Source organism: Artibeus jamaicensis, unplaced genomic scaffold, assembly GCF_021234435.1.
Source record: "Artibeus jamaicensis isolate MK-2021 breed Jamaican fruit bat unplaced genomic scaffold, CSHL_Jam_final contig_415, whole genome shotgun sequence".
NCBI lineage: Eukaryota > Metazoa > Chordata > Mammalia > Chiroptera > Phyllostomidae > Artibeus > Artibeus jamaicensis.
The window spans coordinates 17,657,491-17,675,266 of NW_026521823.1; the positions used below are offsets into that span (position 1 = coordinate 17,657,491).

General features: G+C 35.0%; 1 protein-coding gene and 1 pseudogene across 1 annotated transcript in view; one reads left to right on the forward strand and one right to left on the reverse strand.

Annotated features, from left to right (window-relative positions):
- The window catches only part of DACH1 (dachshund family transcription factor 1), a 399,456-nt gene that overhangs the window by 317,886 nt on the left and 63,794 nt on the right, over nt 1-17,776 (reverse strand). The window lies entirely within an intron of this gene.
- LOC119055119 (uncharacterized) lies at nt 551-710 on the forward strand (annotated as a pseudogene).

Sequence of the window (17,776 nt, forward strand, 5' to 3'; positions counted from 1 at the left end):
GAAGGAAGATGGATTTATTATCAAAGTTAAAATTGTTTTATCTGATTCCTTCCAAGGAAGAGGACTGCCTCTACCAAAATTAAACAAAACAAACCAAAACCTCCTCAAAATCCTTCAAGTCATTATCACAGGAAGGATCAACTCTCAGAAACTGGGTTTGACAGTAAAAACTAGGATCAAAGATATCAAAGACATTGCTTTAGAAGAGCAATTAATGGCTGCACACACACTCATGAACACAGATGTTCACAGGCCTTGCACACTTAAAGGACTAACGATATCATCAGGAAGATTAGGACATAGAAGAGATTCTTGGATCTAAACAGCCAAATGTGAAGATACCTAAATCTGATTCTTAATGATGCCTTCATGGAAAAATTAAGAGCCACAAAATACCATAAAAAATAATGCAAACCAGCTGATCACTATCAATTTGCACTTTTTCTGAACCTAAACTTTCAAACTATTTCTTAAAAAATGGGATTTTAAATTTCCCTACAGAAAGACAAAGATGAAATTCAGCTGATACTGTATTATATAAAAACAGCATAGCTTTGCACAGTGGCAGTATCGTAGCCACTGAGGTTTATCCGAGGGGCAATTATTGCTAATTGAAAACAGCATAAAGACCTCCTCTCATCTTTTCCTATCATGGAATAGTCAAAGTTCCCTAAAATGTAAGATCAAATAATTTAAACCATAAATCTATGAGGACTGAATTAATCCAAGAAACATCTACTGAGCTGTTATGACTCAGATATTATGTCAGGTAATCAGAATATACAGATTTGAACAGCTAATACCTGCCCTCCAGGTATGCGGCCTTTAGAAGACAGGGCACAAAAGGATGAATGGTTACAACAGATGGTAGGTAAGTGGCCTATTTGAAATTTAAGACCTTTCTGTGGTACACTAAGCTCTCACTCAGAGACATTAGGGTAGGAAAGTTTCACAGAGAGTGCCACTAAGGCTGCCATTTGAAGAATGAATGGAAACACTATGGGAAAATGACACAAAAACAAATTTAAGTTATAGTTAAGAATTAGTTTTCCTTTTGGGAAGCATATAAATGGAAACAGGATAATAATAACTCTACTATATTTACCAACTATGTAAGTGTGGCTCTTATTGTGGGAGATGGAGTATAGATTCTCCAAAGCAAAGTAATACAACCCAAAGTTAAAATAAGTATTCGCATTAAAGTTGGCTTTGTATTAGGGATGTCAAGCATCTGAATAACTAAATAATTTATTATTTGTAAAGACTATATTTGTATGGATTTCCAGTCTCTTATGTTTAAGATAATTTTTTACTACTAGAACTTCAAATTGTAGACAAGACAGTGGGTACTCAATAACAGTCAAATGCATGCAAATAACTCAATGCATACAAAATAGGTAAGTGGTTAAATGTAGCACTGGAATGGAAATAGAACAAACATGCTAAGATTTGCTATGAGGAATTTCATAACTTTTTGTTCTGAATAAGGTACATGAAATGATTCATGAGGTGCACACCCACTAGCATAAGAAAATAGAATATATTTGGCTTAACAAACTGGGGCTTGTCACTTCTTACTCCTTTCAAACTATTTCCAATCTTTTGAATTCAACTACTGCAATTATATCAATTCTCTTAGAAGTATACTGTCCTCTTCTACCCTTTTCTCGATATATTTAAATTTACCTAGACATGCTCATTAGCCAAAGAAAGTTTTGTCATTATGAAGTACTAGAAACAGAGATAAATCCCCTGCAGATTTTCTGATCCATTTCTTGACCTATTTTAAAAAATAATCAGGTTCTCTAACCTTCACCATAGAACATTTCTATCGTAATAAAATGTGCTGATAAATAGAAGAGCCACTGGCTGAATTATCTAGATCTGTTCTACGTCCTCAGCAATGTATAGCTCCTAACTGACAACTATTGCACTTTCTGAAAGAAGTAAGTAGAACGATGATAAATAGAAAAAGAAGAAGCTTTGAGAAGTATTTATGAAAACATGTACAGGGATGCAAAGGACATAAAATATGCTAATGAATCCTTTGAACTCTCTAAAATTCAATTCATTCCATATTTTTTATTTTAATTGTTCTAAAATACAATAGTAGTCTAAACCACAAAGTTAAAAGGGGTGCTATTAGCTCTTGAATTTTCTAACATACATAACTCTTAAAATTATTAAGGACTCCTGAAAGATCTTTATCATTTGCTCCAATTTTATTTTATTTTTAACTAATTAGGAGTAACAAAATTATGAAAATATGTCTTGCCCTGTCATCTGCTAGTGAAACATTCAAAGAAAATGTTTCAAAATCCTATCAACACCCAAATGTGATTGCTATAAACACTTAAAAATCACCATCCTGAAACTAACTCATAAGTGGCCAGTGTTCAAATGTATATGATGCATTCAAATCAGTTTTCAGACAGTTCCTTTTACATTGTTAACCAGTTTGATGATAATAAAGCAAGACATGGGCTTCCTGAAGCTGTTTTTAATGACAATCATATCTGTCTTATAATGTTAATGTGTTCTCAAAGCTGTGTGTAGTCTTGTATCAAGGAGATGTTTTCACTTTATGTGTTGGATCACTGCTTTTCAATATAGCTGAAAAGACTCTGTTGCCAGGGTTCAGCTCATTGCACAAAGCCTGAAAGGCCCAGTGATTGCTAATGGGAGAGTATGGTCAGAGCTAACATGCACAATCCCAACCTCTAGGAAGGGTATTTTCCTCTCAGCATCTGTCTTCTCTTCACATTCTCAAATTCCTAACATCTTTTTTTCTTTCTTGCTCTCATTTCAACCAACCAATCTATGCTATTTCTAACCATGAATTCTTCTGCTGCCTAATCCAACTGTCCATCAAAAATCCCCATTGCTATCCCTGGACAAGATACTCTCTCTCTCTGTCTCTCTCTCCCCTCACTAACAGACAATAAGAAAAGATCAGACCTCTCAGGAAGTAACATGAAGGGCAGGCACTATGTGAATAACCACTTGGAACACAGCGAGGGAGAATATAAGGAGGCTATAGAAGAAGAAAAAAGAAAAGGAACAACTTATAAATGGAGAAGTTGAGAAGGCAGCAGAGAGCCTAACATACCAAGATTTGAAAGTAAGCAATGGGAATAAAATTAGGCCTTGCATGTAATCTGTATCAGTTGGAATAACAAGCCATTGGTTTTAAAAACCACAGTTTATGTGTATGTGCATGAAAACATTTAAGTATCAAACAATAAATAATCATTATGAATGCAGATCAATATAGCTTCCATACTTAAGATATTGTGCAACTGAAAATGTTAAGTGGATGCCATTATTGCCTTGCATGTCTTCAAGATGGAAGCTACAGGAAGTGGAAATAGACATGGCAGCTGCAGCTTCAAAGCCAGTTAAGGTGAAGTGCACTTTGTCAGATGAGAAGAAAATTAAAATATTCATTTCAGATCTAATGATTCAAGCATATTGCTTGTATAGTCAGGAAGTCAAAATAGAAAGAGAAAAGGTTAATAAAATTAGATCTTTAGAACTTAGCTGAAAATGACATACATGTCAACAGTTAATACTAATTCCACTAATGGCCTCAAATATATATTTTAATCACATACATGGATTGACTTAGAACACTTAGAATGACTAAGAAAGGACACAAATTATTACCAATTTTTCCACTGGTTATTATTAAGTGTAACCTCTTTGCCATGAGGACTTAGCCTTTTTAAGATATTTTACATCCAATATTTTATAACCTGGGTTATATAAAACTTCTACAAAAATTTCAGGGGGGATAACATTAAGCTTTTCTGTTGTATCTTCTTTTTGTTGATTGTGCATGGTAAATGGACAATACTTATTTAAACACTTTTTAAAAAATCTGACCCTTTTCTTCCTGGACCAGGGAATTTTCTCCGTCACAGAGTAATAGAGCTTGAAAACTTCAGCATCAGCAGGGAAGGCAGGCACCCCTTAGCCAGCCACTGTGAGAGAGAGAAAATGCAATTAAGGCTCCCACCAGGGAGAGAGAATGAAACAAAACCCACGTCTTCACACAAGAGCCTTTTCCTTCAATGTGAACTACGAGGCCTCGCATCTTGTGGATGAGATGCTAGCATTTAGGACAACACATTTTCAGGTTTTCTCACAGCAGATCAAAGTAAATAATGCACAGGCAGCAAACAAAAAGGAAAAATCCAGTGTGCTTACATTAAAAGGAGATTACAGGGGACTTACAAATGATTGAAGGAATAGATGACATTTTTAAAAACATAAAACCAAGATCTCTAACTACAACTGGCAACTAAAGCCTAGTTGTGTGGTTAGCTAAGGTGACAAACAACAAATGACCTATCATCAGTGTGAAATTAAAAAAAGGTAATGTGACTTTATTATACTACTTTCTACACCTACCATTCTACATATTCCCATCCCTCTCTTCCTAGGTTTTAAGATTTCAAAGCCCAGATAGAGTGAGAAACACAACTGAGAAAATAAGCCATTCGAGTTAGAAGCCTTCTCAAGTCAGTGCCACAGAATATGCAGAGCACTCTACACACTGGAGATGTAGCATCATTCTAACTTCCCTCTTTCTCCTGAGGACAGTAATCAGTCATAAGAGCAGCTTTCCTCCTTCGTAGCAAGCCAACAGCTGGGAGCTCTTCTGCGATGTTAAATTTAACACAAGCCTCTTACCAGGCTGGGAACTTAGTCTTGTTGGTCTGTGCTACAGTCTTCAATGAGTACTTTAGGGCCAAATTTATCTTCTCCTTTTGTGTAAAATTCTCATTGACTCTCTTGCAACTCTATAAAGGAAACAAGGATCGTGTATCGTCCTTTAATGCCAAATTTACTACAGTTGAACAGGAAGAACAGAAATCTGGAAGGCCCATGTCAATGAACAAATGATAAATTCTTGGGAGACTTAATAACCAAAAAAAGATTCACATAGGATATTTGAACTATTTTGGAAATATAGTAATAAAGTGGTGTCTAGAATTTAGTGATCATAAACTGGTATTTATGCAATTTTTACCACAAGCATATAATATAGTATACTATATTATATACATATATAATATGCTGTATATAATTTTGTAAATGTTAGTGTATAATATATACATAGTACATATAATAACTGTGATTGTGTTTTGGCAGAACATTGAATGTTAAGCCACAAAAACTTTCCAAAGCAATTCCCTGGTATAATAAATTCCAGAATCAAAGAGACAGTGTGGAAGAAAGATGCCAGCAGTTAGAACCCATGGATGTGAGGTATGCACCAGGCTTTACCATTTTAACTTTATAGGAATCAATTCGGTAATCAATCTATAAAACAGGGAGGTTAGATTAGAGACTCTCTAATGTTCTTTACAATTCACACGTTCTGTCAGTCTACACAGCGTGAGTCTGACTGACTCCACAACCAGCCACTGGGCCACACCTGCAGCATTATGTGTGTGTGTGTGATGATACAAATACACACACATGTACATTTGTACACATAAACACACATGTAACTTGAATCAAAGATTTTAGTGTCAAAGGATATTTTCCAAATTTAAAAAGGACCAGAGGGGAGGGGGCAGAGGGATAAAGGAGGAAAGAGAAAGGGTCCAGTTAAAGAAAAAGTATAAATGATACATGGGCATGGGAATCCCCAACAGAGAGGGGACTGACTGCAGCAGAGGGTGGGGGGGGCAGTGGACAGCAATGAGGGAAATTGGGACAACTGTAGTAGAACAATAAAAAACGAACAAAATTTACGTGTAAAGAAATATCTTTGTCCTTTCTGCCATAGCATACTTTACTACACACGACACACATACCTTCTTTTTCTACCTGTGTGCTTGTAAAAGGTAAAATACATTGTGATTTTTAATTTGAGAAAGCCTAGTTTTGAAATAATCAAGAGCATTTTGAATATACATGGTCCAGCAGAAGTAACACCTGCTTGAGTGTGGTCGGTAGAGTAATAATACGGGTATAATAATTTATAGTATTAATTTGAACATTTCACCTAAAATGGCATATAGTGTGCTTGAGTGTGACATTGTTATGTTACAGGATTACATGCTTGTGATTTTGTAATAAAAGATTTTGTGATAAAAAGCAGCATTATTTGTGCTGGATCCTGTCTTTGAATGAAGCAGGTAGACTTGCTTTTCTTATACATCATAATCGGAGGAAAGGCGTAAAGAACATGCTCATCAAACACAGGTAGAACTGGTGTTTCAAACCCTTATATGCATCCATTCTTCAGTGTTAACACTGATTTTTTAATGTTTATGTATCCAATTTACTTTCACTCAACTAAAACTCATCTAGGGAAATTTATTCTCCAGAAATCAAAGTTAAATAATACGACACTAAGTTCTGTTTTACTTATACCAATAAAATAAAAATAAAAAGTTATGTATTATTTATTAAAATTCCTTCTTCAGAACATCAGAGTGAAAAATAATCAAACTATATTTGGTTCACATGACCCCTCTTTTTGTACATGGATAAAGGAAGAAAGTTCTCACTGCTTCATGTACATATTAATCTGAAAAATCATTTAATTGTTTTTATTTTGTAAAATATATAATGTTATTGTTTTCAGCTCAGTGCATTTAATATAGAAAAAGAACTAAAAAGTGGAATATGGAAACTGGCAAGTGAACCTATTGAACTGCCAATCACTGTTGATATTGCGGAGGCTCATCATTTAACTGAATATAAAGATTAGATACCGAATATTATACACATATCCATTCAAACATAAGAAACCAATTTAACCTCAAGTTGGAAAAGTGCATACATAAACGTTTGTTTAAACTGATATAGTTTAACTTAATCCATGTAGAGTACTATTTCTGAGTCAACCACATGTGTGCACAGGTCAACATTTACACACATGTCGAAAGTTTTCTACATAAAAATTAAGATGTTTATGGTGCCTTTTCCCACTCTGTTTTCACAACTCGATGAGTATATTATAAAAATTAGCATTAAAATGGGGGAAACTTGCAAAACCGTGGCAGATTAATGCTAAGGGGCACTTTAACCCATTAGTTGAGTTGTCTCTGACACAGAGAAGCATATACATGTGAGTGATTGGTCCTCAAGAAACCTGGGAAACATGTAAATTGCATTTCCTCATGGAAAATTGCAACTGAATTAGAATATTGGGCAGACATAAACAATACAATCAAATTCTGGCTTTTTATTGAGCTTCTATTTGACTTAGTATTCATCTGAAACAAAAAAAAATTGTGTTTCTCAGGGTCTATGACATTGTAGGCCATGAGAGATTCAATGTCACTGCCAGCATACAAATTTATTAGTCTATAAAATTTGACATTCTCTTATTTATTCACAGAAAGGACAAATAAGATATTTTTTCATACTTACCAGAAATATCTGGGAGTGTTTATATGCCGCTCTGTCTGGAGGATGCAAATAGTCAGAACTGCTTTACAATTCAGTAGGCAAAAGCCCACTGAAGGATAACAAATGACTTCACGGTGAAACTGCTATTGAAATTCTTTCAGTATGTGATATTAAAAACAACTGAACAAACAGAGATAAGGGACAAATAGGATTTGAAACAGACTTTTTTTTCTTACAGTGCAAAAGAAAAAACAAATGAATGCTCTAGTTGAACCTATATATATGCCTTTTAGCAATTTCACTGCATAGACTTGCTTAAAGCATGAAAGTTTTTCACTGAAGCTTCTCTAAATATTCCACAAAAACCAATGGGATCAATTCTAAAATGCTTCCTGTAGGCCAAAAATTATGATTTTGAAGTTCAAAGAGAAAGAGAGGAGTCAAGATAACTCTTTTGCTGACTTGATTTACAGGTTTACTCTGACATTTCACATAATGTGTGGATGTAATGGTTTAATAAATGTTTGATGACTAGGATGCTGTATTTAAGGAAGACCTTCTTTTTTTATTATACGGTATCTAAAGCTAAAAGAAAAAAACTTAAGAGTTAAAGATTGTAAGAATGAAAGGATTATAATGAAAGTTACCAAGAAGTGTAATTGAATAATGCATTTCATTTGATTTGGTCTCTCTTACACTAATGTTCTACAATTATTGGCTTTGCAAGTCACACTAATGTTAGTGACTTTCAGATGATCAGGAGAGTCAAAATCTAAGAAAAAAGAAAGGCATTACTTTGCAATGATTATTTTTATTTCTTGCTTTGAAGAGAAGATGAAAGGCTATATTTAGTTGCTATTTAGTTAGGTGTTCTTGTTTTATTCTATGGCCAGATCAAAGCAACTATCTCTAAATTTACAAAACACTTCATAGAGCCCCTGGTAATTGAAGTGTAGGCTAAATGATCCGCATCAACAACATATGAACACAGAATCTGCCAGACAAAACTTATATTATTAGGTCTTCAAATGACTCATTATTTTGCCTGAAAATAACCAAAAACCAAATAACTGAAACCTTGCATGATGATGACTTCCGGATCACCCCAATATAGCATATAGGTGTGTGAATATGTAATGTGCCGAAAATGCTAGAGCGTATTAGTGATCATCTCTTAGTCTCATCTAGGTTGTTCTTCAGTGCTGACACTAGATGCCTGTACATAAAAGCACGCCATGTGCACTTGCTTTTACATTAAGTTGTCTTAATATAACCCATTTGCTACTTTGGACGTCTAACAATGGTTTACATTAGATGAATGCATGTTATCTCCTTATGCTAATGCTGAGCCACTATTTTCTTGATAATTTATTATACAATAACAGTGTGGAAGTATTCCTTAAAGTAATAACCTTCCAAATGAATTCAAATTTAAATGGTTTATAAATATTTTGGTGAGCAATACCATTTCATCAAAATGATCATTGCCCAACCAAAGCTTAAGTACACAGGGAAGCAGATAGCTGCCGTACGGTTTGTTTATTTCACATATTCAGCAACTAAGTCTAAGACAGGATTGCAAAGTCCAGCTCCAGCCAGCCCCACCTTCTTCTGGAACCACCTCAATTCGTGGAAAGCTTGCCCTCCCCTCCACCCAGTAACACTCTTTAATTGTATCACTCACTTGGCACATGATTGTGTCCACTTTTGTAACTTCTCTGCTGTTTTTGTCCTTTCAATTATTTTTATACTTAGCACCTTACTCTGTAGACCTTGCTGCCTTACCAGATTCTACTACTGAGACCACCTTAACAGTTCTTTACATCTCATATACAACCCAGCACCATGGAATTTATTAGAAATTATATGCCCAGTGAATTTCCCCGATTAAGTGACATAATACGTTCAATTCTGGTTTCCAAAAGTCAAGGCAGATAAAAACAATTAAGAACAAAGAAGAACAAATACTATTGTTGATTTCAAGGAAATATAACTTCTAAAATAAATGTTTGGTAAAGAAACATAGACAAACACATATACACAAACCTGAAATCTAGGCAGCAAGAAAAAGAAAAAAATGATTATCAATCAATCAGCCTTTACATTATTCCAAAGACAATGACTAATTATTTTCTATTCCCTTAAAGATGAAGGATACTTTTACTTTGATATTAAAGAATAAATTCTGAGAATACTTTATACAAAATACATGTTCATCAAATAAGGTTACAGACCCACCTTGTAAAATTTTTAACTTGAGAAGTTGGCTGAGATTCGGCCTAGTCAGATATTGATATATTTCAACCAACATTCATTGTATGTCCAATGTCACCCCCTCTTAAATGAAAAAATATGAGCTTGTCACTAAAATGAGGCATATACTCTTAGGGGTGGCTGGCCATCTTTCTACCACATCTAAGCCTCACATTATTTTTGAGACACTAGGTTCTTAGTTCACAGTGTTAAATATCATGTTCAACTGGGAGGAAATATTAGTATCAGATAACTAGAACTAGAAGAACTTGCATTAATATTTCCTGACTTTCATAACAAAGAGCAGAACAAAATGAAAGGGAGAGGTAAGCAGAACAAAATGGAATAATCGGAAGGCTACAAAATGCCGTATTCCTTATAATGTTATTCTAGAGGCCCTTGTGTTGGACAATCTTCTAGTCTTTGTAGTCGTCACCTTCTATTAAGGAAACATCAAACATACTAAGAAAAAACAAGTATTTTTGTTAAGTTTAACTGAAATGGTGAGGGTCATAGGAAAACGCTGAAAAAATTGTTCCAATAATGTTACAATTAAGCAGAAAATGGAATCAAGAGTAAAACTGATTAACAATTTATTTAAATGTGTAGAATTCTCAGTTATAAATTCTTTCAAAGGATGATATTATTAAATTCTTTGGAAGGATGATATTAGAACACATTTATTGAAGAACTGAACTTCCATTACTTTCATCGAAAAGCTGGCTAACTAAATCTTTAAGATTCAAGAAAAAAAAGTAACAGAAGACTCTTCAAAGCCCTTCAAAATGGAGAAAGGATCAGAATCAACTTTGAGCCCAAAGACTCTCAGGAACAGAGGCTTCCCATCTCTGCATCCCTCCATCCCAATCCCTTGCTTATCTGGATTCCTTGTTCTTCACTAAAAGGCTAAAGGGAAGCAAAATAACCATCTAGCATCTGTATTATTTATTTCTCGGTCTCCTGAGATCTCTTGAAGTGAGAGAACTGAGACTCAGAAAGTCTAAGTAACTTGAACGAGGTCACACCTAGCACACACAGCTAAAGAGTAGGGGAGGTGAAACGGGAGCGCAGATCACCCTCCTGATCTTAAAACCTCTTCATCTCCATTAATAGTAATTTTTAATGTATATGATACCTTATTAAGAGGCAGTCATTTTGCTAAATGCTTTACATACCATAACTCAGAGTTTGGCATAATTTGTGAAGTAGGTCTAATTATTACCCTCTCTTTTTTAACCGATAAAGACACAATAGATGAGAGAAGTTAAATTAACTCCCCCCAAGTCCCAGAGCTAGTGTGTGGCAAAGGCAGTACGTGAGCCCAGGCAGTCCAAGCCTGTGTTTGCTATCCGCTCATTGTTGAGGTTGGAAGACGGACCCTGAATGAGATGATCTGTGCAGCCAGGGGCCCAGTGACCTGGATTCCCCCATGCCTTCAATCTCGCTGTTCCTACACCACTTTCTCAACTGCACACTCTGCAGAATTCCATAAAAGGGGGTCTTGCAAGGGTCACGATGGACCAAGAATGGCCAGTTGACATGGTTTTCCTGTATCAAGTTGTTCTGTCATCTTGCATAAATTCACTTACCTACTAACCCCCTTTAAATGAAAAACAACTTTTAAAAGGTAAATATAAGCAGAATTCCTTAAGCTAATTTTCAAACTCTTGAATTGACATTTAAGTATAAAAATCTTAGTTTCCCATCATTTTCACTGAAAAAGAGAAATAGAAAACAAACAAAAAAAACCCATAATCCGCTTATTAAAGAGGAACCTTGTTTCAGAAGATTCAAGGACTTTTTTCCCCAGGTAATCCTAACCATATTTCAAACCTTGCTACCAAATCACATCATTAGAATGCACTGTTTTAAAACCATAATCATAAATGGTTAAAGGAAATTTCATTGAATCAAAACATTCTGTGAATTCCCAGTTAATGATTATGTTTTTTTGTTTTACTGAGTAATATAAAGAAAGAATATGGAAAGAGATAGTATTCCAGTCTTACTAGCCAAGCTTATTTCTTACTTAGAAGCACATGTTTAACTAGATTGGCTTCTCCACTTACCAAGAAAAATGATCAGAACATAAAAGAATGAGGCTTTTTAAGCTAAAGATATGACACTAATTAGGCCTCAAGTACTTAAAGAATGCTCTAAAGATAGAAGAAAATTCACATTTCCAGCTTAACAGTCTCATTCCTTAGTGCTTCTCTAAAATACTATGCAATTTATTCACAAGTCTTCCTGATATTCCCACATTGTCCCATGCTTGTTTTCTTGACTCCTTGCTCTTTTTTGCCTTTTTCTTTTACATCATGGCCTACTTCAGCTCCCAGCTCCTCTGCAAGTCCTTCCACCTCTCCAAGTCAGAGCTGGTAACTCTTTGTTTATGATCCCACGGCAATCTCAGATTACACTGAAATCATTGATTCAGAGTCAGACTCCTCCACATGGATTAAGGAAATCCTATCATTCACCTCTTATGTGAACTGAGCATAATGCCTGGCATAGGGCAATAAACGCCCCAGGACAGTATGAGCTACTGAGAAAAAACAAAAACCAAACAAATCAGATTTGGAATCAGCCAAATATCCATTCCCTGCCTTCCATGACTTATAGGTAGCCTCTCCAAACTCCAATTTTGCAGCTGTAATATAATGTAATCTATAATCTGTAAGCTGTAATCTATAATGTCTGTCCCACAAGACTGTTAGAAAGACTAAATTAAGAAATGCATGTACCCAGCTTTGCACAATGACTGGCATGGAATAGGTACTCCTGTGGTGGCTAGTTATTAGAATGGATATATTATAGTAAGAAGAGATTAGGCTAGACATCAAGAAACTATTTCTTAAGAAAGGTATCTGACGCATGAAAATTCCAAACAAGGTGGTCAACTTTTGTGTCTCTGGGATTTTTAAGATAGGAGAAAGCAACTCTTTTTCTGGAATAGTTGACACTATTGGACGAGACAACCTTAGGAAAGCCCTTTTCGCTTTCAGATTTTATGGTCCTCGACTTTCCTAATTCTGCAAGTGACTTCAAAATGGCTTCAGTTTATTGGGTGTTGTTACTTTTTTCAGGCAAAAGTTCGAGTATTGTTACTTGCCTTTCTGTACCAGAATATAGTAAAAAATTAAAGAATAATAACTCCAGCTTGTTTGCAGGATATTATGCCTTACAGATCAAAATTATAACCAGGTGAAACTATCCATGGCTCTTGTAAAATTCTTATTTACTTTTTATTTTCTTCTTAACAACACATGGTATATTATACTATCACTAGTACAAATATAAGTCATGAAAAAGCTTTTGAAATATTACACATTTTCAGTATCAGTAATTCTCACTGCAACTGCCATAACATTCAGTTTAATGATTGGAGGTTACAAACATTCCTTCCAGAAAGACACCCAGCATCTCCTAAGGCACTTACACTTATTGTAAAAAGTGACTCAGCAGGTTAACACACAGGAAATAATATAATTCAAACTAATTATAAAAACTATGACTAATTAGGAAATCACATAAAGAAAAAAACAGAAAGAGACATATCACACATTTTGTGTAGAGAACAAGTAATATATTGTACTAAATTGTAAGCTGGGCAGTTCGTATAAGCATATTCAATTAGAAAATTCACCATTAAACTTTGCCTTGTAGAAAATATTTTATTCGCCCAAGTGTACCCAAGGGTATTTATGCACAGGAAATTGTTTCTCTTATTAATCCTCTCTGTTAACCATTATCTCTGATAAAATAAATTTAAAATAAAAATAAAAACCATTTTTTTGCTCTTAGGAAAAAATGAACATTATTATTATCCCCTTAGAAAATAAAAGAACATTTATTTTTCTCACTTTGTTACCTCATATATAATCTTTCTACTAATTATGGTAGAAATCTTTACTTGTATATTGTCAGTACTGAGTGACCTTATACTTATCTTGTATCAGAGTCACTTCCTACACATGCATTCACATACAGTTTAGCTTTTTCAAACTTTAAGTATTATTAACAAACATCCCACTTTCACCCTGAAGGATTTAAAAAAAAGAAAAACGTGGTACTCTGAGGGGGTAAATATCATGGGAAGGAAAATAATTAAGCTGCAAATTAGAAATGTAATCCTAGCAAAACTGAAAACACCTCATGGTAAGATGATATTCTTCAGATAATTGTAGATGCCTTCCACCCACCAACGCATCTCCCAAACTGCCTCAGTCCTTAAAGGGTCAAAATTTATTATCATTCTGGTTCATCTAATAAGTAATGTTTTTGCCGAACAAAACCAATTCCCAATAAATTCTCACTGTATTTGTATGCTCTGATTTGATTTAGAGGCCTGTGGGGAGACACCATTTGGTAGCACAGGAACACAGAGGGGTAGGTGTTGCTGGGGAGAACTAGGGCTCATGTGCCAGAAGTGTTATTGTGTCAGGTTGATTTATTGAGTGAGCTTCACTTCACCGAATGTTCCGAGATATTTATTTCCCTAAAGGCTCTGCAAAGATATGAACAGACCCGCATCCACAGATGTCATCATTGCTCATTTTACCGAGTCATGAAATTTTCTCAACTGCAATTTGTCCGTCTAAAATTGCTGTAACGGAACAATGTCAATAGTAGCATCCTCATCCAGCACCACCTTCTATGTAAGGATTTCCTGCCAAATTCAGTGCTTCTGTGCAACTTATGATAATTAAAGTGGCAGAACTCTTTCCCTGTGATGTCAAAAGAGTTTCTCAGAGAAGTTGCTCCAGTTTTTAAACTCCACTTTGGGTTATCCTATCACTTTGTAAGGGGAAACAATCAGAATGCATACACACAGAATAATTTATCCCCATCAAAATTAAAATATAAATAGGTGGAGAAGTAAAGAAAGAAAGCCAATTATATGTCACTAAAGCTGAAATTTCACAAATGTCATCTTTCTGAAAGTTACCCTTAAATTTCATATCTTACTCTGGAGTTGGACTTTCATCTGTTTTATTTTTCACCTCCCCATTATCAAGCAAATAAACTAAGAAAGTTGAGTTTTAAAAAGGTGCTGCGGTATGCTCATCCATTGCCTATAACTTTTATTAAAAAGCACGCAGGCAAACATATGAAAAAGTTTTTAAGGCTCATTCCAAATGTGAAACATCAACTTGAATATTTTTCATAATTTTTCCTGAAGTCATCTTCAGGACCTCATAAAATTTCAGTGTCTGTGTTAAATAAAAACTGCATGCTTGTGTTGTGTTTCAGAATTTGGGGGTTTATTTAAATATGTTAATATTTCTCATTATGCCATTAACAATAACCTTCATCCATTTGTGAAAAACATTTTGCCAAGCATGCACATAAAAAATTAGCAAGTGAAGCAAAATCACCTTAATTTGCTTTGGACCAGCAAATAACCAACTAATTTGCAGAAATCCCTGCCAAGCACTCATATTAAATGCTTCATGCTTATTTTATGACCTCTGCTGCTCTTCTCCTTCCCGGGCCCTGAATCATATGATCATTAACATATTGCAAGGTCTGAAACTTTATTTTTTACATTCTTTAATTAATGCCTGTTTATAGAAGGCCATAGGACTTCAGATCCAGTTAATGAAACTTCGCTCCCCCAGGCCCCTGGAGCCCAATAGAGAGCTCTCTCCTCTGTTGTTTTAGTAGCTTTTTTCCAACTGTTTGTTTATACACACTTAATTGATCTCTTTAGTCCCAGAAGCATTCCAGAGACACAACCTGTTTGGAGGCGAGCTAAAGTTTTCCCCCTTTCTTTATAAAAGGCTCGATGCTCAAGGTTATCAGTTTTAATTTGAAAGTTGAAGATTCAGCTTTATTTACACTGTCTAAAAGTAAAAACTGATACAGCCCCGAAGTGTTTATTTTTACATTCATACAGAGCAGAGGGGATCAGAAGTGCATACTGTATATAATTATTTTGATGTAGAACTAAGTAATTACTAAATGCTGCTATGTCTTATTTTATGGCATTGAATAAACGCAGCCTTTATAACAAGTTGAAAATAAAAACAAATCAGGCTGCCAATGCATGAAATTTTCATGGCTCTTCAATTTACATTTTACATATTCCCTATGACAAGAATTTCTATTATGCTATTCCTTTTTTCTGCCATAATTAAATTAAAAAAGTAATTGGCTGGTGCTGAACACTGCAGCAATGTCTTAATCACATAGACAAACAGTTTTACAATAGCTTACACCATTTGCCACATGGGGCAATGACATTATTGTACCAGACTATAAACTCGAGACAGATATCACATACCGGCTTTCAACCACTGGGTTGGCAAGAAGAGAACATGAGGTTTTTCGGCATCCTAATTGGCACCTCTATGATGGAATCCCCAATTAAGTAAAAGTGGCTCAAATTTGGCCACATGATTTTGAAGACTGCCAAAATTTGAAGCTTATTAATTTGCATATACTGCTTATACCCTAAGTGCAGAATATACATTGGGCCGACATATACATACACACACACACACATATGTATATGAGTATGAGTTATAAATGCAGTAAGCATTGAGTATTGGTGATGAGAAATCATTGTTTCTGCATTTTCTGGTGTAAAAAATCTTAATCGTACATGTGTTTTATATGTGTATCTAATCTACTTGTTTTTATTAGTGTTTAGTTTATGAAGATTTTTCTACTTATATTTATGGTGAATATTGCACTAATAGATGTTAAGGGTAGGTGTTTGGAGCCACGCACTCTTTGGTGCTTCCGTAAATTTCACTAATAAGGGGTTCGTGAGAGAGCACCTTAATTCTCACCTTTCCAGTAGCTCAAAGGGTAGCTCGAATGAGTTGCTTTAACTTTTTGAGTTTTAGATGCCTCGTCTGTGAAACAAATAATTAGGCTAGATTACCTCTAGGGGCCCACGCTGTTCTCACATATTATGATTATAATCAAATTCAATATTTCCTATGAAAAACATCTGAGAAAGCAACTACAATAAAGCACGGGTGTTTCCAAGGGCAACTAGGAAGCTAAGGGGGAATGGGCAGCAGAAAAATCTAATGTGGCCCAGCCGCTCGAGAAAATGAACACCATTGGAAGAGCACGAGGGGCAGCACAAGAGGAAGTAAGCGCATTGTGTAGATCAGCTTTTTTCCCTCTCTCTTGGTTTCAGCCCTGTTTTAAAAACATTAATAGCTCAAAATTTTAGAACAGTACCTTCTTGATTTTTGAGCTATCTATTTAGTAATGATAATATTTTTTTCTCTTATTATAGGACAACTTTTCTCCTATAAAGAAGGCACAAGTAAAGAATTATCAGGAGAGATTTTTAAAATTTTATAAAACAGATGTTCCCTGCAATACCTACATTTGATTACTCAACCAGTAATCAAATATGGAGTCCTCATTTAGCTAAGACCTCTAAAAAACATTAAAAGGATCCATTTTGATCAAATGTAAGCCTGTTTCCTAGAATGAAATTGCATTATCAAAAAAAAAAAAAAACACTACACGGTATTTTGGTAGAGTTTAGCAGCTAATCAGAAGTATGCTTTAATCATTTCAATTATTAATCATTTAAAAAGCCCTTTTCAAAAGAAGATCTATGTTATAATAAACAAATGTACAATGTGCATTTGCCCACAATGTCCAAGAAGAAGTTGCACATCCCTGACATCCCTTTTACAACTTCCTCTCAAGTGGAGAGGACTGATGGAATACCACTGGATATAATGAGTGGAAATTATGTATTTTAAAATAGATACAATATGTTCAGAAGTTCTTCCATGCTCTTCACACACATGTAACTTTTGGAGAAGCACACAATAGCATTTTCTAGACTCTGGAGAACCCCACCTTTTCTTTACCACGCAGCTCTGCCCCAACCCCAACTTTTCCAGGCTGAACTATCTGCATTATGTAAAGCAAATCCAGTCATTCCTGGCAAGGTGCTCAAGAGCCGAAAGTCTTCAATCTTCACATAAATAGGGTGCAAATCAAATCTTATGATGGTATATTCAAGCTTTCAGGATCTCTGTTTGCCACCAGAAATGTCAGAGTTTAGTACCTACTAAGCCACAGATTTATGAGGAAATGCTTGTAGATTGACAAGCAATTTTGTAACAAATGCATCTTCAGCATAGAGTCACAGGAATGTTTAGGACAT